This window comes from Oxyura jamaicensis, chromosome 9, assembly GCF_011077185.1.
Source record: "Oxyura jamaicensis isolate SHBP4307 breed ruddy duck chromosome 9, BPBGC_Ojam_1.0, whole genome shotgun sequence".
Classification (NCBI taxonomy): domain Eukaryota; kingdom Metazoa; phylum Chordata; class Aves; order Anseriformes; family Anatidae; genus Oxyura; species Oxyura jamaicensis.
Genome location: NC_048901.1, coordinates 8,409,441 through 8,430,881, shown reverse-complemented (window position 1 = coordinate 8,430,881; position 21,441 = coordinate 8,409,441). Strand labels below are relative to the sequence as shown.

At 41.4% G+C, this 21,441-nt stretch overlaps 1 long non-coding RNA gene across 1 annotated transcript in view; it reads left to right on the top strand.

Annotated features, from left to right (window-relative positions):
• The window catches only part of LOC118171547, a 322,937-nt gene that overhangs the window by 135,270 nt on the left and 166,226 nt on the right, over window positions 1–21,441 (top strand). Inside the window, exon 4 of the long non-coding RNA XR_004753256.1 lies at window positions 7,015–7,169. This is a non-coding gene — a long non-coding RNA (uncharacterized LOC118171547). The remainder of the gene's footprint in view (window positions 1–7,014; window positions 7,170–21,441) is intronic.

Sequence of the window (21,441 nt, the reverse complement as noted above, 5' to 3'; positions counted from 1 at the left end):
GCTCAGCAGGGGCTAAGAGTGAAAAGAAGCAGCAGCTGTGTGAGGCCATGTTCTACAGTCTCATTTTTAAATTCAGGAAAGCATTCGAGGTAATTTGGGTCCCTTACATCTGCAAATACATTGCAAAGAGCTGATTGTGTAAGGAGCAACTATTATCTGAATGGCTTATTGGGAGGATTTGAATGTCTGACTCATACAGGGAGAAGCGTGTTAAGGCTTGGCATGTACCAGATGGTTGGAGCTGTTGTTTCTAATTAATCTTATAGTGCACATTGTCTAATCCATGTTGAAGTGAATTATTTCCCAAAGAAATAGGCTGTGATTTCCCATAGGCATCTAAGAAGATGAGATTGCCTGTTCAAAGTGATTGTCAGGCATGTCCAGCTCCAGACTCTGTCACAATTCACCCTTACAGTTTGCTGATGATGGGAGGAGCCTCGTGCTGGAATTAACTTTAAGTGAATTAGTTGAGTTGGATGGACCTCTTGTATGGATGCTGACTCACAATTAGTGCCCTGCATTTGATTTGGAGTGAGAAGCAAGAACCTCTAAGATTGGACAGCCCAGCTTCTGCTATTGCAGATACAATTCTGCTTTAGGTTTGATTCATTTTAATCCTGAATTACAGCATTCACCTGCAGGGTTATTGTGTGAATTTTGCATCGGGTTCATCCATTTTCAGTACTTCTTTGTAGACAAATCCATAATTATTTATTGAGGCTTCTTTTCTGTTGTGCTGTCTTTCTTCAAAGTGGTTCTTGACACTATTTCATCAGATCCATATTTCATCACTCCAACCTTCAGTTGAAGAAATTAATTTACCTAATATCCAACATGACTCTTCATAATACATATACAATAGTCTTTAACAATGTCGATGTCCTTTTTATCATTTTTTTTTCTTGAAACAAACAAACAAAAAACCACTAAATTAGCTTCCCCTTCCTTTAAGAAACAGGGTGTTGCTGAACCAGGATGGAGACAATGAATGGTGGAAGAATGTGTCACCTAAGGCAGTCTCTCAGGAATGTAAGGTTATTTTACTACTTTCCTCCAAATCAAGATAAACTGTTTGGTGCTGGGAGCAGCAGAACAGTTAGAGGACTTGCACTCCTCAGCCCAGTTTAAAGCCACCCTTGCTTTCATGTAGCTAACAGCACATGGGCAATGCATACGGACACTGTGTGTGGACTGTTTTGTAAGTGCTCAGCTTAGAGCAGTGTTATGGAAGAGCAGTGATGTACACGTGCTAAACAGACCATCCAACTGTTACAAGAATTGGCTTCATTTTTCTGGAGCTATTCATGCAAAAACTTGTTAAAAATTAAGGAGCGCGAGCGTTATCTGCCTGGTGTGCCTGGCTGCTTTTATATTTATGGCATGCCGGATCCTCATGGGTTAATCTTTTATAAGTGTGAGTTTCTTGTGACATGCTTGGCCAAATCCGATGTAGACTTCAATTTGAAGTGAGTGGTGTGTTGAAAAATGAAATGTTTTTGAAAGTTAAATTGCAGTCATTTATATGAAAATGCCTTAGGTAGTTCATTTCACCCCCCCAAAATATGCTCATTTTATAGCACATCAATAATTCATGTGCATATTGGTTGCAGACATAAAGCACAAAAATATACATACTTTATAAAACATAGATTTTTAGGAAACAAACATGAATTGCTACTGTCTGAATGATCGTAATGCCCGATTAGCTCCCATACCATTTAATTTTGTGATGGATGTTCACAATTGTTCATCCACACAAGAAAGAAAAAAGATCCTCTGCAGTGGTTTGTGAGTGTGTCCAAACATCAGATTTATAGGCAGAGCAAGGCACATGTGGGGCAGAAAAGTTTGTGTCAATTTGTTGCATTCATGGCAAGTAATTGCACTGTGGTTTGCTAATCCAAGTTCAGGAAGCAGGTACTGAATGTGCAGGATAACACCAATAGACACTTCTCTGCATACTAAGATAGGGATCTCCAAGGAGTATTGTATTTCTTCATTTGTTGTTTGGTGGAGTGAGGAGTGCTGCTTTCTCCAGAGTGAAGGAGAAGCAAATCCCCCTCACTCTTAATAGACTCTTTTTAAAATAAGAACTGAGCCCCTAAAGATCATTTGACACAGCTAATAAGGGTAGCCTTCTGTTGGTGCTGTCTCACACTAATACAAGACACTTCTTGATTGACTAACCATCCTCGTGCCATTAAAGTTAAAATATTCATAGAATCACAGAATGGTCTGGGTTGAAAAGGACCTCAAAGATCATCTAGTTCCAACCCCCCTGCTCTGGGCAGCGTTGCCGACCCCAGGAGCAGGCTGCCCAGAGCCACATCCAGCCTGGCCTTGAATGCCTCCAGGGATGGGGCATGCACAACCCCTCTGGGCAACCTGTGCCAGTGCCTCACCACCCTCTGAGTGAAAACCTGTCTCCTAATAACAGTTTGTAGCCATCAACAGCCACACTCCAGTCATGGGAATCATCCCACCAGGTTTCTGTGATGACATCAGTTTCCTACTAGCGCGGTGGCCTCAGCTCCTCCTGTTTGCTACCCATACTGGATGTATTAGTGTAAATGCACCTCAGCTGGGCCACCTTTTGGGAGGGAGAAGCCGGAATGCCCTCTTGACCATACTCAGGTGTTTGCATAGTAACCAATCTCTCACCAGCCCTTGTGTCCTTCCTGCAAATGTAATGTTGCATTCTTCATCTCCTGCCCATAGGTGGCTATTGTAGGCAATAGTAGTTATGTTCGACTTACACATGGCTGAGTTTCCGTGGTGTAAAATAGATTAACAACCCCTATAACGTTAGTATCTTAACAGGTAGAGTCTTCCTCCTGCTTACAAAGAGGAGCATCTTTTCTTCTGAGTGCAAGCTTTCCCCGCCTTACCTGAGAGCACAGCATGCCGTGGGCCTGTGTCTCTGGAGACTGAATGCTCTGGAAGATGGGGCCTGGGAATTCACTGTCAGAGGGCAAAGCCCTGGCATGATCTGAAATCTCTGGATGCTTCTAACCAGTGAAAGTGCAATCCGTGAGGGTGTGTTTGACCTGGTAAGTCAAAGACCACATCTGAGGAAGGGCTGGTACCTGCATTTGACCTCTCTTCAACTTAATAGCTGGCAGATACTGTGACCTGAAGAGAACTGAGTTAGCTCTGTCTTGGTAGAGAAGATCTATCTGAGGTCTTTTCTTCCAAAGTTCATTTATTCTCTGGCTTTGAGGAAGCCCAGATGTATTGATTTGCAAGGCATGCTGTAGAACATTATCTGTGCAAGCATTTCTAGGAGGGAAAGATTAAGACTTATAGGACTGCAGACAGAGGCACTTTTTCTTTTTTTTTAATCCGTTGCAGCTCTGAAGTATTCTTGCCTTTGAAGGAAATGGCCATGGGAAGTTTGAGCAGAGGTAGCTATTTCTTGTATAGGTTATTTCATAGATCTGATTTTTAACATCTTACAGTGATGCAGGACATTTTTTAAAATAAAATAATGATAATGGTAAATAATTCTGAGTATCGGGAGATATATTCTGGAGGAGAGGACTGCAATTACATCTTAAAAGAGGGAAAAAAATATTTGTAATTCTATGCTGCATTTTTGCGCCTGAGGTCTTTTAGTGAGGTGTATTTGGTTTTGAGTATGCCTTTGAGGACTGTTGCATGGTGAGAGAGTATAATCAAATCACTTAAGGGGTTGATATGGCTTTTTCTGTGGATTATCTGGCTGTGGCTGTAATAACCGTTTTTTTTTTTTTTCTTTTCCTTTTTTTTCCGCTGGCAAATCAGTGCTGTGTGCTGCCATGAAATGCCTGCACACTTAAACTTTATTGCAAATTTAAATTACTTACATTATTTTGTTGGACAGTAATTCCCTGAAGCATTATAAACTGAATCATTAATTACTGTTTCTAATGTGCATGATCCATTGGAAAACATTAAACAACACTCACAGTTTCCTTTATTATTATTGCTCTTTCAGTCCCTCAGGCAACAGATCAGATGGAAACTCCTGGGCAATCTCATCCTGACGTTCTGTGCTTCTGACATAGATGGCTATGGGCTGCAGATGTTCACAGGAGCATATGGTATCTGCATACTGTCTTCTGGAGTTATTATGAAATATACTGTTTTGGAGGGGAAAGATAATCTGATCATAAATATTAATCAGTGCAGCTGTAGTTTGAATGTCTGTAAAAGTGTCATAATGGAATTCCATACTTTTCCTGTTTTCATTCACTGATGTATTTTTCCCCATACTACTTTACAAGTAAAAATCATTTTTTTCAAATAGCTCTTTGGTAAGCTTACATATTATCTAAAAACAAGCTTTTTTTTTTTTTTTTCCTTGACACAAACATCTGAAGTAAGTTGCAAGATGTAAGATTGTACAAGCAAAACACAGTTTTTAGCAAAAGATTTAAACCAATGGCTTGCCCAGCAAAAACTGCTATCTCGTTTTTCTCCAAAACATTGGTAATCACACAACTGCAGAGGTGACGATTCTACATCTCTTGTCTCTGAGCTTCAGTAACACGAGGGCTTCAGTAAACCCTAGCACAATCTCGCTGTTAAGCCAAGGGTGGAAGTTGTTGAATATGACTGTCTGCAACTGCCTCTGTTTTTTCCTGAAAATTAATGTTTCAAGTAAGTTTATTTCCAGTATCTCAGGAAGATTTGTTGGAACAAAGCTATTTCTTACTAGGCCTCTCAGAGTGGCTTTGTAAAGCTTGCATATGTGTTTGTTTCTACTTAAGGTTCCTAGATATCAAATGTGAGCATCTGCAGAGGCAGAGTCATGTGCTTCATGCATCATGTCATAGTAGCCTCTGTTTGGCTGGGCAATAGCTAGCTTATAGTTAATGTCCAGGTTATGGCTGAGCCCATTTCATTTGTTTGTGAGACACAAGAATGAAAGTGGCAATGACTATCCATCTTGGTTGTTGCACATTCAGTGGAGATCAGTTGTCTACAGAACTCATTTCTCCCTTTGGTTTTTCTTGTAGAGGGCTTCCTGGCTGCTGCAATGTAGCTTTCAGAAAATAGTTGGACACATGTGGCAGTGACCTCAGATTAACCTGTATGAATTCACAACAGAAATAGGGTTACGACAAGAGCAGGGTCTGTTAGTGCCTGTCACACAGTACTGTACGTATGGGACCTCTAGCACTGGACCTCAAGTTTTCCAAGTACTGCCTTAAACCTCTTATTTAAAGAAAGTAAAACAGGAAGACCGTGTATCTAAGAATCTGTGAGCTTTTAATTTGTGCAGGTAAGAATCTGACGGCATTTTGATTTACTTCAAAAATTTTTACCATGGTATAAGCAAATTAGTATCAGAACCAAATGCTTCTCTGAGAGGAGCCCAAGTGATTCCCTGAATCACCTTGCAGTGCCATTAATTTTACATCGTCTGCAGCTGTTGAAGTCAAATGCAGTAGTACTCATGTAATGGGGTGGAGAGCTTGGCCCTTGGAACACCTGTAGTGAAATGGGGATGGTCTCCCCAAAACATTTATATGCTTGGTGGCCCGGACTTTATCAATCTGAAGCTATTGATATTGTGTAGTTGGTTATTAGACTTCTGTATGTTCATATGAGTCAGAATTGCAATGCATTAATGATGGACCAAGTATTTTAGCCATTATAAAACTGTACTTTCCATTTAGCAGAGCACGAATATGTTTATCACATCCCTTCCTAGGAGATCTTAGTTCAATTTAATGGCATTCATCACAGCTGAACAGAGCTCAGTAGGCTCCATTAGCCGCTTCCTCAGCCAGAGGGGCTCCCTGTCCGTGAAAGTCTGAGGGACTGGGACTGAAGAAGGAGCTCTGCGTCTAGTGGCTTGTGAGCTTCTCACTGTACTTCTGCTTATTTTTTATAATATTCCTCCTTCGTTATTTATGTTCTTTGAATTTGACCTCATCCTTTCTTTCTAAATGCTAATAAGGCAATGATTGATATAGTCTAGCCCAGGCCAATGTGCTCACCTCTGTTTTTACTGTTGATTAGCAGAGAGAGGGGAAATGTGTTTTGGTATGAATATACTGAATATTTTAAGTCTTTTCAATTTCTGCGTTGTCTTGCATGATTATTTTTTTTTTTGTATTCTGTGGAGAGCTGTGAAAGATTAGGTATTAGATTGTCTACTGTAGTAGCATTAGAAGCACTGTCAGAACGCAGACCACATGCATCCTTCATCACAGGGGGACCCTAGGTTCGTATCTGGGCACCAAGATGTTTCTGTGTGGGAAAAAAAAAAAAAAAAAAAAAAGTTTTCTGATTTGCCTTTTAGAGTAATTAAACATAAAATCTGTGCAAATCCCTTCTCTCACCCTAGAATCTATCCTTGATTTTAGCAGTGAAAGGGAATTTGAAAGGTAGGTAGAGTTTTCCATTAATTAATGACTTTAAACAATGACTTGATAAGTGTGACAGAATGCTGAAATGCTAAGTATTTGAAGGGCAATAGTCCTAACTACTTCCCTAGTAGAATTACGCTGCTTAAATTGTAAAAGGCTCTCTCTGTGATTACTAAGGCTATTACTCCATTAGTTGGAGAATGATGCAATTGGTTCAGTCCAGATATTCTATGAATAAAAACTTCCCCTGTGGACTTCTCATTTCTCTGGTGAATTTTATAGCAGACTCCAAGCTGCTTAGTGGAGAGGAACTTAGTGGAGCTTTTCAGATGGAGTTCTAATTTCAAGGGTCTCGCACGTCCATGAGTGCAGATTCCTGTAATGAAAATCCTGCAAATCTCACCCCCAAGGCAGTTTCACGGAAGACTGGTTATATCAGCTCATCTGTTGGACTCTGAAGGTTCATCAGAGTGAGAAATAAAATCAAAGTTCTGATCCAAATTTGGGTTGTTAGCTGAAATTACCAGTTTTCAACTGGTATTCCCATAAGAACATTGTGGAGTAAATTAAATTTATTCATAAGCAATCATCTTTGGGGTTGGATGAGGGAGAAGAAAAATGGTTAAAACTGTAATATTTTTCATTAATCTTTCAGGTGTGCTCCATGGTTAAAGATTCCTTGGCAGCTAACTCTGAAAATTGCTAACCATGTGTACAAGAAAAAATGTTCTGGTGAGTGCTGGTGGAACATGTGAGGAACATAGACAAGAAAGAAGAGATCAACAGTTGAATATACTTTTAAAAAATCTTGTAAGCTTCTCTCAGTGAGATGTCTTGATTAACCTCTGTCATCATGACGATGAGTGTAGATTTTGCAAAAGCACCTTGGGATATCTTTGAAATGGAGCAGCCTAACAAAGTTGCCTGATAGACTCCCTTTTTCCTGTCAGTTCAAAGCACATTCTGTAGAGTCACACAGCATAGCAGGTCTTCCCTGATGCTCTTGGACTTTCCTCTCAGATACTTTTATTTTGCTGAAAATATTTAGTAAGAGTATCTCCAGGAACTTGATGTTTTACTGTCTTCAGCTTTTCAGTACATATCAGGATGCAGTTTCCTAACTTAGGTAATGTGATTTTTCTCAGTAAGTAACTTAGAACTAGTTCATATTTCCACTGGCTAGGGAAGCAATTGTAGCAGGAGGACAATTGTAGCAGGAATCACAGAGCAAAACAATTAGTGAATTCCAGTTCAATGAAGGATGTCCCAGAGATGTGTGGAAATCCTTTGTACAATTCTAGCCCCTTACAGCTAATTGCATGGGGTTACCTTTGAGAAAAAGATTGGATCTTACATTCAACTCATTGTGAACTTTGTTGGTGGTGGGAAGGAAATACCAAGATTATATGTTTTGTTATTCCTTTGTTTTTAGTGTTTCACATAGTGGAGTGAGATAAAGCACAGGAGAGGTAAATGAATCCATCAGATTTGCAAATGAAACTCAATGCAGAGTAACTCGATGTAGGAGCATAAGCCATCACCTTGAGTGAGAAAATACCTGTAATGATAACTTGCTTGTTGTCTTTAGCTATATTGGTGGTCATTAGGAATGAAAATGGCCCAGTGTAACTGCTAGATTCATTTAAGCTCACAATTGAAGTCCTTCTTGTAGTTTGAGGTTGAACAGGCACGCACATCTACAGGCATTCTGTAACTGTAATTTATAATGCTCTTTTCATTTTACTAACCTATATACCTTTGTAACACAGTTATCTACCGTTATGGATGCTCCCATTTTGCACATATTTTGAGTGATCAGAGGTGATATAACAGATCCATGGTAGTTTGCACCATTCCAAAAATATCTCTAACCTAGCTATTTTATTAAAAAAATACTAATAATTATAATTACCTTCTGCACTTGGAAAATGTTTCTAATTGACAGCAGGAGCATGGAAGCTTCAGGAATTTCTATAGATGAGAATCTGCTGAGCCTCTTACACGTATTAACATCTAAAAATAAAACTACGTAATGACCTACTTGCTAATATTGAAAAACAAACAAACAAAAAACAACAACAACAAAAAAAACATATTAGGTGGCTGGATCATACCAATAAGCAATCAAAATCTGATTGGTGGTATTTTTGAAACATCTGATTTGTAGATCAGTAAAGGAAAAGGATGGTTTTGAATATTTTTGGGGAAAGAATTGCAAGTTATTGAATGCCTCTGTACTTTAGGTGTGATAAATATGTGGGTTTTCTTTAACCATACTTATACACATACACATGTATATTAAATGAATTAGGGAGCCATATTTTAAAAAAATGGAAAAAATATCTAAGCAGAGCAGAGAGATTGGAGTTTTCTGCATGCTCATAGCATTCCTTTATACCTTTTAACACATTTATAGCCAGGCAGCGTTACTCAGCGTTACTTTTGGTATTTGAATGTGCTTTGCAGACAGTGAATTTATCACTGGCAATCCAAAGAACCTGTGTACCTGTTGCTGTAATAAATTGCACTAGATTCCATTGAACCTAGCCGTGATAGTTCTCATTGAACATGACCAAACTCTTTAAGTATGGCCGTGGTAGTTCATGGAACGTGACTGGAGTGAGGGTGTATGACGTTATTTGCGAATCTGTAAGTATGATAGTTCAGTACCCTGGCCGGACTTACAATGGTTATTGGGCATGACTTCCAATTTCTTTAACCTTTAACACAGCAGAAGCCAGCATGTGCAGGCATGTTCATCACACCCTGGAGTGTGGAAGGAGCTTGGGCTGTAGCCAATTGGACTTTGGTGAGGTACTCTTAGACTCGTTGCCTGTTCTTGCTTTTCCTTTTTGGCTTGCCATGAAAAGAGCTGTTGCATGACGTGCAGAACTGCAGTTGTTCCAATGCATCAAGGAACTCATCCAGAGCCCAGGGAAATCACGAACAGTGATGGACAAGCTCCCCTGAGACATTAACCACCCTGGGAGTGGATTTCGCTGCTCAGCCTTTCATCTGGCTGTCTTCCCAGTGATGTGAAAGGGAGTTTTGTCTGAATTAGGACTGGTGAGTGCCAGGGGATTTCTCTCTGCTCCAGATCAAGAATGTTTTGTGTGCCTGTTGAAATTGCTCACTGTTGGCAGCCAAATGTACATTTTACATTCTTCCAAACCACAAATCCAAATCAGGGAAGGGCTGAAGGGATATGAAATCCAGGAGAACATTGCCAACAAGACTGGGTGAGTAGTTAAGGATCGGTGGAGTTCCTTAGCTTTTTCCTATCATGGATTTAGTACAAAAAAAAAAAAAAAAAAAAAGGTACTCTCCTCTGTTGAGACAGAGCCACAGACACCAGTGAATTAAGAGCCTAAACCACAAGCAAAGGGCCTGACCGAAGCGACCTGATCAGGTAGGGCCAGTTCCAGTGTCAGCAGGTCAGGAAGGTGCACCAGCTGTTGCTGCTGCCAGGGATTCCCTGCGCAAGAATTACAGAGAATTATCAGTACCCTCTGAGACCTGTGACAGTGAGAGCTTGCATGGATTTTAATCCCACTCCTTTGTATTCTATTGCTTTAAGGTACCCAAAACAGGAAATCAGCAGCACTGCTGCTTACAAGGAGGAGATGAATTGGTGTGGTGGGAAAGTTCACTACAGGACAGATTCTCCTTAAGTGGACTCCTGAGAAGCTTTTGTTCTACTTAGGGGACAGGTACAGTTAATTACATGTCACTGTTATAAGGTCTCAGAGCTAATTTTGGGGTTGGAAGACGGATCATCACACATTTACCCGTATAGTTGGATATATTACAGTTTGGCTGTTGAAAAGGCTTAAACCACTTAGTATGGATAATTTTCAGAAAATGTAGTTGTTACAGTAAAGACACAGTGGATTTGAATGGTTACCTGAGACTTATTCTTAATCTGTAGAGTTTGATGCAAATTAGTTGTTTCAAAATGTTATAAGAATGAGCTTTTCTGTAAGATTTGTTTGTGTACTGCCCACAGACAGATTTGTAGAGCTGTAGGAAGATGGAAGATCTCGAGAATGTTTTCATTTTCCAGGCTCTTGATTATGGAAGTCATGGACAAGGTGATGAGTTGGCCAGCTAAGTTCATTAAGAGTTGAATTTTCAGTGGCAGTCAGAGTGGATTTAGGGTTCCGAATCCTATTTTGGTAAATTCACATCAGTAAGTAAAAGTTTCAGAAGCTGACAGCTTATGTGTGCTCCTGCCGCATTTCTAAAACCTTTTTATGCTAGATAAGATCTGTAAAATTCCAAGTTCAGTAAAATATTTAAGTACATACTAAAATCAATCCTGTTAAATCCAGCAACTAAACCAGTGTGAGTGAGTTTTGAACATCAACAGATTTTGCTATTAACATGTGCTTAGTTTCTTTGTGATATAAGCTTTTAATTTTTTTAAAGGTTTGGTAGGGCTCAAGGACAGCGCTTTGTTTCAGGTTATTTTATCTGGATGGGCTTAGTCTTCTGCCTGTGCTATTCTAGAGCCTTTGGAAAACTGTCCGCCCTCCCAGAAGGCATTTTGCATGCTCTGGTGCAAATTCCACCATGTAGTAGGTGCTGTATGAAAGTGCCTTAGCAGTGAGAACACATCTATGCTTTGCATTTTGGTGGAAACGCTGGAACAAGAAGGCCACAGAAGTGGCTCTCTGAAGAAATGGGAGGGCTTTAAACATGTTCATAAGCCTCCCATGAGTATGCATGTGGAAATTACTGAGAAGCTAAACTGGTGGGCAATGACAGAGGTATCACAATGATGACAATCAGTGTTATGAGGCCCAGTCCATTTACCAATAAAATGAATGTCAATAATTTAAATGACATTTAGTAATGTACAAATGCACAGTTCAGCCAGAAACAACTCCTGACATCCCAGTGATGCTCTGGAGCCCATTGCCCTGAATGTGGCCAGTTTTGGATCACAGGATCCCTGTCTGTTCTCAGCTGGTAGCGCTGCAGGGTAGTGGCCTTCAAGCCATGTTTTAGTCTGTGTTAAAGAAGTAAGATCATAAATAAAAGCTGCTGAAATGCTTGCTTCTCCTGAATTATTTGCCAGGTCTGATTTTAAAAATGAATGTTTTACTTACCAATGTTCCCTCAGGTACATGCTGCTTCCAGCTTTCTCATCTTGTATGTTTGGGGTGTTGTATTAGATCCCTAAGCCAATTTGTTCAAGGCTGCTTCTTCAGCCTTCTTGTCTTATTTCAGACAATTTTGCCTGATTCTGTAGTTGTTGGCATGTAAACCTCTGATCATTTTGAATATTTTAATCTGTTACAAAGTACAATAAACAATGGAAATCTCACCAAAGGTGGGCTGGGGGGTGTGAAGGATGAACGCATTAAGTCAGCCTCTTCATCTTCTAAGCTGATTTTATTACTGCTGTAATAAGAGCAATTTCACTTAAAAGGCTCTTGTCAGACAACAGTTACTGTAGATGACAGCCATGTAAGAAGCAATATTGGTCAAACACAAATCAGCAATTGCAGGATCGTTTGCTAAAAGTTTCCTTCCACAGAAAATGATCAGATTTTAGTCCTATGAGTAATAAAGAGAATTAATTGTCACAGGTGGTGCAACTGTATTAACTGATGTTCTTGAAAAGAGCAAAAAACTTTCCTGTAGGATTTGTATAAATGAATATCGTCAGCCACATTTTAAAATCAGGCATATTTTAAGAAGCAGATTTTCCCCTGACTCCGTCCTATTACCCTCCAAAAACCGACCTCAGTTGAACTGGCATGGTTGTTCCATAATTTCCAGCCTGTGTTCTGGAAGTCCAGCTGGAGTGATTCACTTGCATAAAGCACAGTAGGGATAATACAGAACTTAGCGTGCAATGTGAGCTCATCCAACAGATGTTATTAAACAAAATGGGAACTGTCTAAAGACCTTGTCAACTGCAGCCTGCTGTCTTCAGAGTGAAGGTTAGGGGGGTGTAACTTGCAGTTTTAATATTGAAATTTCTCAGTAGAGTTACAGAGCTATTAAGCTTTTGTTTGTGAAAGTTACATGCCTCTCTGACTGTTGCTCAGGATTTGCATGAGTATTTCATTCCCTGTCATGGTCTTTCTTGTGTGACCATTCTGTCCAGTGACGTCTTAACTTTATGTCTACAGTCTGTCCTATATAATACAGGGTGACCAAACTTCAGTAACAGAGAAGCCACATTCCAAAACTGCAGTACAGTAAGGAGTCTCCCCCTTAACCCACCCCTAAATTTCCCCAAGCAAGGGGGCCATCCTGATTTTCCTGCTTTTCTACTTAGAGATCTTTCTTTACTCCTTGTTTTTTGAAAACTGCCTTTGCTTCTGTATCTCTACACTCACAAATCCTCAGTCAATCCCTGTCTCTTTTTCTGCTGTATTTCCTGTTCTTTTACCCTCATTCTTTGTTACCCTGACTCCACTGAGCTCCAAGCACACCAGTGTTAGTGTTAGCTTTAGCAGGGTATAGCACTTTCCAGACTTGGCCTGAGAGTCAGATCTGCTCTCTGCACCATGGGCAATGACTTGCATGTTCTCCGGTCTCTCTTGCCTGCAGTGATTCCTTGCTCTATCATCCTTTGCAGACTGCTAGGCAGCAGGGGCTGCAGAGGAGGTGCAAGTGGTTTGGGGGTTTAGCTGATGCAGGGAGCGTTGTATGTACTCCAGATTGAGTGCTGGACCTCAGCCAAGCATCGTGTTCCCTCCTCATCACAGGACGTGGTACACCAGAGCCACATCAAGGAAGGAGACAGAGCTGTGGAGTATACCACTGACAGAATTGTTATTTACAGAGCTTGGAAGCTGCATGTACATTACAGATCAGAGGTTGGCCACCCAGTTACAGAAGTTTTCATTCCACAGGCTGTCCCAGGTGAACCAGTTACTACTGATTTTACTATTGTTCCAAAAATATATATAGCTTCTTATTTGTTGCACTAGTTAAAATTAAAGAAACGATGGAATTATTCAAGGTCAGGTAAGATCTAGTCACACTTTCTGTAACACTGACAATATTTATTTGGATAGTTTAGGCTAGGGGTTACAGAGGATCTAAAAAGTTTGGCATCTGCAGGGGCATACATGGAAATGCAATAGGACCTTAATGCTGAGTTCCCTAAGAGATTCTGAAATTCTCAGCAACATGAAGCTGTGTTGAATGGTCATCTTTGGTATAACCCAAATGATACGAAGGCTTTGTTTTAGCTCTGATTAGACATAAACTGAAGGTAGCAAGAGATTTAAGTACTGTTGGTAAGATATTGTCTGTATTAAGGCATGCCATAAAAGTGGACCTCGTACAGAGTCTGGCCTTGTGGTTGCATGCGTGGTAGCTACAAACTTTAGGAAATGATTTCTGAATGTCATGCTCAGCAAGCTCCTTTTGCAATGCTAGAGCTCAAGTTATCAGTCAGTGATATAGTCCAATTGCCTGAACAGTTGAAAGTGCTTTAAAATAACTTCAAAAATGTATAAATATAATTTTCTGACATTTGGACTTAAATAAGAGCTCCCTTGCATGACAAGTTTCATTCTGGAGTGAATTTTTACTGCTGAGTTATAAACCCCTGGAGTAGTGGTTTCTAATAAAAGCGCTGACAGACCCTTAATGATAGCAGCACGAATAGTGCTGCTGTAATAAAGAGAAAAAGAGAATCATCAGGCTTGGTGGTTTTTTGTTTGGTTTGGTTTGGTTTTTAATATATAGTAGGCTTTTGAAGAGGATCTGATGCTGATGATATTCATGGGGTAGGTAGTGCTAGAGTTATAAAATTGGTGACAAATATATGATCTTTATACAGAACACCAAAACCCCAAATATTTTCATTTGGCAATTCAAAAGCTGCCAATGACAAAGGACCTGGTGAACATTAAGTCTTTAAATTATTTATTATGAACACCATATCTCACAAAAAAAAAAAAAAAAAAAAAAGCATAAGCAATATTAGAAAGCATCTGAGTGGAAAAAAATGATTACTTTTTTTATTTAGTGCCTGCATTGCATGGCATTTTTCATGTTAGTTATCTGCAGCACTACACGTTGTTGGTAGAAACGATTTTTTTGTGTTGAAAAGTCATTTACAGAGCAAGATACTAATCTTATGGATATGAGATGAAATGGCATTCATCAGGCCTAGGCAGATATGTCAAAGGGGTTTTGATCCCGTTCAGACTTTCTGGGTTTAGGACTGACTGAGCAGCACCTTCTGAGGCAGCGGCAGCCATGGGGCAGGTGGAGTTGGCTGGGCCGGGCCTGCTGGGGGCAAGCTGCCTGGGCCTGTACTGCGGGGACACTGCCTCCGTGCTCCTTCTCGCTTACGCACCGCCACTCTGTGTTTGCAGGCTGTATTGTAAGGCAAAGAAGAGGGTTTCAAAACTTGCACTGCTCTCTGTAGTGATCAGTGATGAGACCCGAGGGAATGGTGTCAAGCTGTGACAGGGGAGTTTCAGGCTGGATATAAGGAAAGGAGATCCTGCAGGGGGATCTGGATAGGCTGGACCGATGGGCCGAGGTCAACTGCATGAAGTTCAACAAGGCCAAGTGCCGGGTCCTGCACCTGGGGCACAACAACCCCAACCAGAGCTACAGGCTGGGAGATGTGTGGTTAGAAAGCTGCCTGGCAGAGAAGGACCTGGGAGTAGTGGTTGCCAGTCGGCTGAATATGAGCCAGCAGTGTGCTCAGGCGGCCAAGAAGGCCAGCAGCATCCTGGCTTGCATAAGAAACAGCGTGGCCAGCAGGTCCAGGGAAGTGATTGTCCCCCTGTACTCGGCTCTGGTGAGGCCACACCTCGAGTACTGTGTTCAGTTTTGGGGCCCTCGCTACAAGAAGGACATGGAGGTGCTCGAGCGAGTCCAGAAAAGGGCAACGAGGCTGGTGAAGGGTCTGGAGAACAAGTCTTACGAGGAGCGGCTGAGGGAGCTGGGACTGTTTAGCCTGGAGAAGAGGAGGCTCAGGGACAACCTTATTGCACTCTACAGGTACCTGAAGGGAGGCTGTAGCAAGGTGGGGGTTGGTCTGTTCTCCCACGTGCCTGGTGACAGGACGAGGGGGAATGGGCTAAAGTTGCGCCAGGGGAGGTTTAGGTTGGATATTAGGAAGAACTTCTTTACTGAACGGGTTGTTAGTCACTGGAATAGGCTGCCCAGGGAAGTGGTGGAGTCACCATCCCTGGAGGGCTTTAAAAGACATTTAGGTGTAGAACTTAGTGATACGGTTTGACGGAGGACCTGTTAGTGTTAGGTCAGAGGTTGGACTCGGTGATCTTGGAGGTCTCTTCCAACCTAGAACGATTTTGTGATTCTGTGAAAAGGTTCTTCACTAAGAAGGAGCAGGGATGTAGTCATGGCACCAAGTCTGTCAGAGTTTAAGAAGTGTTTAGGCTGTGCTCTTAGTTATATGGTCTGAATTTTTTGGTGGACCTTTGTGGTGCCTGGAGTTGTACTCAATGATCCTTGTGGGTCCCTTCCAATTTGGGATATTCTATGATTCTATGATAGGGAGTATGTGATAGGGTGAGGTTGTCTGTTTAAATTGCATTATTGTGCTTGCACTTTGACCAATGCCTTACAGCAAGCCTGGGGTGGGATTTTTGAAAAGGGATTTGTGAAAAACAGTTAAATACTGATTTTCAGTGGCTAGCACAACTGAAACTCATATTAATCTCATTATGCAGTCCCAATTGGTATTTTAGAATATAATTATTTGTCCACATCGGTTGATTTGTTTGAGACTTCAACTAAGGTGTATGAAAAATTAATTATCCGTATGCATCAGTACCTGATTTTTTTCACACTTGTACAAATAAAACTATTATGACAAGCAGACATTACACTGCCTTTGAGAACAGTGGATCATTTCATAGCTGTAGTACTTGCCATCTTGTTAAAGATGGTGCAGGGTCTAGAGGGGAAGACGGGTGAGGAGTGGCAGAGGTCCCTTGGTTTGCTCAGCCCAGAGCAGGGCAGGCTGAGGGGAGGCCTCATGGCGGCCTGCAGCTCCCTCACGAGGGGAGCGGAGGGGCAGGCGCTGAGCTCTGCTCTCTGGGGACAGCGACAGGACCCGAGGGAACGGCATGGAGCTGGGACAGGGGAGGGTCAGGCTGGGGGTTAGGGAAAGGTTCTGCACCCAGAGGGTGGTCGGGCACTGGGACAGGCTCCCCGGGGCAGTGGGCATGGCACTGAGCATGAGTTCAAAAAATGTTTGGACAACACTCTTAGACACATGGTCTGATTTTCAGGTGGTCCTGTGTGGTGCCAGGAGTTGGACTCTATGATCCTTGTGGGTGCCTTCCAATTTGGGACATTCTATGACTCTAAGATTGTGTATGAAGTCTTCCAGGAAGAGCAGCTGTGGTGCCGGCAGAGCCTGTGGTTCCCAGCCCCACAGCTGGGACGCAGTGTGGGTCTGAGGGGAAAGGCTCATGAGAGGCTCTCCCTCTGAGTTGCATGCTCAGAGTCTCCAGGCACTTCAGCAGCTTTCCTCTGCAGGGTGTTGGAGATGGGCAGCTCCAGCTGTACAGAGTCCCATGGCAGCTGTGGGTGCCTCCCTCTCTGTTGCAGGACTGGGATGACAGCCAGGGTTGTCCTGAACATGTGGAGGAAGAGGCAGAAGGGCATGTTTTCAGAGTGGCAGGAAAGGGAGACATGGTGAAGATGGGAAAAGCTCAGCAGTCACATGTTGAAAGGCAGGCAGTTGGCTGGGCTGTGGGTGCGAGGAGCGCATAGAAGGCACTGCAGGCAGCAGCAGCTATATCTTGGGGAGAGGCTACTGGCTATGGGGCACTTTATCACTGTACCCTTAGGAGTTAGCCACAGCACTCAAGCTTGATTCTGTGACATGTTTTGTGAAGCCCATAGCAATGAATAGGCTTGCTTGGACCTTTTTGTTAAGAAAATTGATAGAAGGCAGGCCAGTGGTTTAGTGGTTGAAATGACATACTGAAGACAGGTGTGGGAAAATAACCTCTTACTCCTTCTTAATGAGATGTAACTGCTTGGTGAAGCTGTAAATATCTACAACTTTGTCTTAAATTATGGCATAACATCTTTTTGGGTGCTCATTTTTGAATGCTTCAAAGTCAGCCTGAACTTAACTTTTATTTTAATAAACTTGCCATTTGTCCTGGGTACCTGAACAGCAGGAATTTTATGATCAGACCTGCTTCTTCTCTTTGCCTAGGCAGATGTGTGTGTCTAAGCAACATAGAATCTGGTTATCTCACAAGTATATAAAATGAAAATTCATTGTTTTCTCTGACTACTCCCACTCTTAAAGAACTTCTGGCACTGTTCAGTGTTTTTCCTTAGGTATTTTCTGACCAAGGAGCATTGTCCAAGCAGTGCATTCAGGCAGGTAATGACCTATGTAACTGCTACAACTGCTAAAACTTTCCCAGAATCCAAGATTTACTTGGTTTAGTGATCCTGATCCTCATGATAATCTCCTGTCTGCCTTCTTGTCTTCTGCCTTGCTATTTGCTGGTTAGCAGAAGTACTGCAAGTAGCTGTAGTAAAAAAGATGAGCCAAGTGCTCAGTGCACGTGAAGGTTGGCTGTGTATTGGTTTCCAGCCAGGTTAGTAGCTGAAAGTCATTATTAATGTTCAGAGTAGACAGCTTCCTGCAATGAAAATAAAGAACATGTTTTTTAAGGTGTAAAATCAAGCTTATTTTAATTACACCAGCTCTGGTTACCAATGTGGTTTAAATATAATTAATTTTAGTTTTAATATTCTCTCTGGGTATAGCAGATCCATTCCTTTCTCTGTTCTCATCCATTGCATGATTTACCTCTAATATACCACAGAAGTTGTGGGAATGTTGATTATAAAATGAGCAATCTGCAAGTCAGAGACCACAGCAAGCTGGGAGATGTAAGTGCAGGGCTAAGTCTAGGCGCACTGACTCAGGGGGGCACACATTGTTTGGGATTGCAAGGAAAATACAGAGAAGCCATGCGTCCAAGTACGTAGGAGCCAAGATTAATGGAGTTTAAACCTTTTTGTGTGTTATAGACTTTAGAATTTAAGGTCTGTTGTTGAACTCAGTTAATATATTTATTTCATTTGATACATTAACTCTGAGTAATTTCCCACAGGAAGAGGAAAAAATAAGGCTTCAGAAACCAAGGTAAATATTTCACAGAAGTCCAAGAAACTATTTCCTAATATCCTTTTAAGTTACCCTTTTTCCAGTTTCTTCAGGCCTACTATAAATTTACATGAACTACAGTGATTTGGGTGCCTTTTTGTTTGTTTGTTATTTGTTTGTTTTTGATGTAGTATATGCTTGTTTGGCAGCTCAGCTAATAACTCAATAATTCCAGCCAGATGAATGTACTTTGTAAGTGTAATATAATCTTCTTTGTTACCTCTGTCCTGTGAAATACATTTATGCTGAAATGCCCCTGAGCTATATTTCTTCTCTGGCATGATTCTCAGGTGTATGCAAGTGGTAGCACAGCAGGGAGACAGATACTAGACATTCATAGACTATCCTGAATTGGAAGAGACAGACATCTTAAAGTAGTCAATTCAGGATAATTTACCTTAGCAAACTGTTCCTCCTAAATCACATATTTGGAACCCACTGAAAATGTTGATGCATTAAAGTTCCCCTTGGAAAAGTCTGTTGATCAACTTCCACTTGATTAACTCATACCAAGTTTTAGAGGTAAGGCATGCCCTCTTACACCTAGTTTGCAGCTGAATAACAACAAAAGCTGCTTCTGAAATTTTTAAAAGTACGATAGGAGTCTGTCCCAGCAAAGCAGAAGAACCAAAAACTGGAAGGGCCAAAGTTAAAGACATTCTTTACTGTCTCATTATGTGCGTGCTTTGCAGTGGAGCCTGTAATTGCATGAACAGACAGTCAATCCCTAGTGCGATAAGGTTGATGCAATTTAACAAAAGTACTCAAACATAGCTTTGTTCCTGAAATCTTGCACGTCTGTTGCTTTAATTGCTACAATTGCAGAGCTGATAGGGAAAGAACATCAGTTTTTCATAAGAAGGTAACATCAAACACATTTGAACTCTGCTCAGCAGATTTCTATTTCTGAAAAAACTTGTCTGTGTGGATCTGTCCTAGTCCATTGCAGGACTTGCATCTGATATAGCACAGAACTTGGTATCAGACCAATCTCTGAGGTAGTTTTATGCAGAGTATTTCAAGTTGAGAACACACAAATGACCTCCAAAAAGTGAGAAACTAATTAAAACAAAAAGTAGGTGCTCACCATGTGTTTGCAGCTGAGACTACAAATGGGTTAGAATATTTTGGGATCAAATTCTGGTCAGTGATATGGAATGTGACTGTGAAAGCAGCAGCTGTGTGACAGAGAGGGGAATTGTCCCTTGGAGAGGTAACATGGGAACTGGTGTAACCAATAGGCTGGTAACAGGTTTGTTCTGTAGTCTCATTGTGTTCTGGAGTCTCATCTCTAGTCATGTGAGTGGCAGAAGAAGGTATGCTCTGACTCAGATATCTTGAAAACTGATTTCTTGATGCTTACTATCACTTGCATAAGCATGACCTTGAACTAGTCAGCTAAGTTCAGTTCCCCATGTCATTCTTTAGTTCCCTGATTGCTGATAAAGGGCAGGAAGGAACCGTATCTATTACCAGCCACTGCACTGGAGATTGCTGGTTGTCAACAGGGTGGCAATACCTATCCTTCTAGAATATGACATTCACGGGAAGGTGACAACTCCAACTGGGGTTTTCTGCCAGCCTGACTTCCCACAGGTGGCATATGCCAGGGTTTAAAGTCATCTTGTGCAGATTTCAGCCAGTGTGGGGGTTGTACCCTGCACTCAATGAATTTATTAACACTAAATTTTATAGCCCAGTCAGTCTGCTTCACAATGCTCTTCCACAGTTGTTCACAGTGAGTCTTTGTTTACCACACAGAACGCTTACCTTCTGGAACATCTATGAAAATTTGGAAGGACCTTTGTGTTTTTAAGTGATCTCCCTCCCACAAAAAGCAATCATTTCCTACTCTGCTTTCTGTGTTTTGATCAATTATTTATCTATGTGATACCGTTGCTCTGATTATATGGCTGCTTGGTTTCCTTAAAAGCTGCTGCTAGTGAATTTTGCTGGACTCTTTTGGGAAGTCCAACCGTACCAGAGGAACTTGACTCCCCCGTCCTACAGACTGTTCCAGGGGATTTCAGTAGGTCTGAATCTTGTTTTCCCTTTATGAAGCTATCTTTATTTTTTTCCCCCCAATAAAAGGTTACATTTGCTCGCATGTCACAAGTTGATTTCCTTACAGTAGCTTCTATTTATTTTCCTTGGAGAGTCATCAGGCTTATTGGTCTACAGTTCCCTTGGTTTCTCCAGGTATCACATTACTGCTTCCAGCTCTGGGGTGACCTTGATCAAGAAGCTATATATCACAGCTGCGTCTGAGCCATTTCATCTTTGGTTCTTTCAGAACTCCTGCCTTAATATCTTGTCTGATGATTTGTTGGTGTTCACTTCCTCTGTCAGCCTTACAGCCTCTTTTATTCACAATTCAATCTCAGAAAGATCCTGAGCCCCCGTAAATATGGTTCTGGTCTGGGAACTTCTGATGCTTGCAGCTCTTCCATTGTATGTCTACCATTGGCAGGTAAGCAATCGCGGCCCTGGTCAATACTTGCAGGTTTAATATTGGATGCTTCTGCAGTTCCCCTGGGAGCTGTATGTGATGTAATGGAACTGACAATCATTTGAGTAAGCTGCTCCTTTCTGACCTAGATTTGGTCCCAGTCCTATACATATGCTGCATTATATAAACGAAGCACGCACACATCTCTCTGTGGGTATAAGAGGTGTAAGCATAAAACCTCATGTGAACAGATGCTCAGAATATACAATTCAGCCTTTGATAACCTCCTGTTACTATTCACCTGTGGCAGCTTTTTTTTGGTTAAACTTGGCCATAACTTCAAGTGACTCAAAAAACATACAAACAAACCACAAAAACCCACAGATTAAATCAGTTCATGGAGCTGGTAGAGACTTGATTTACGGTTCTGCATCTTTTATAACGGGTTATTCCGTGGGCGCAAAAAAAGATACTGT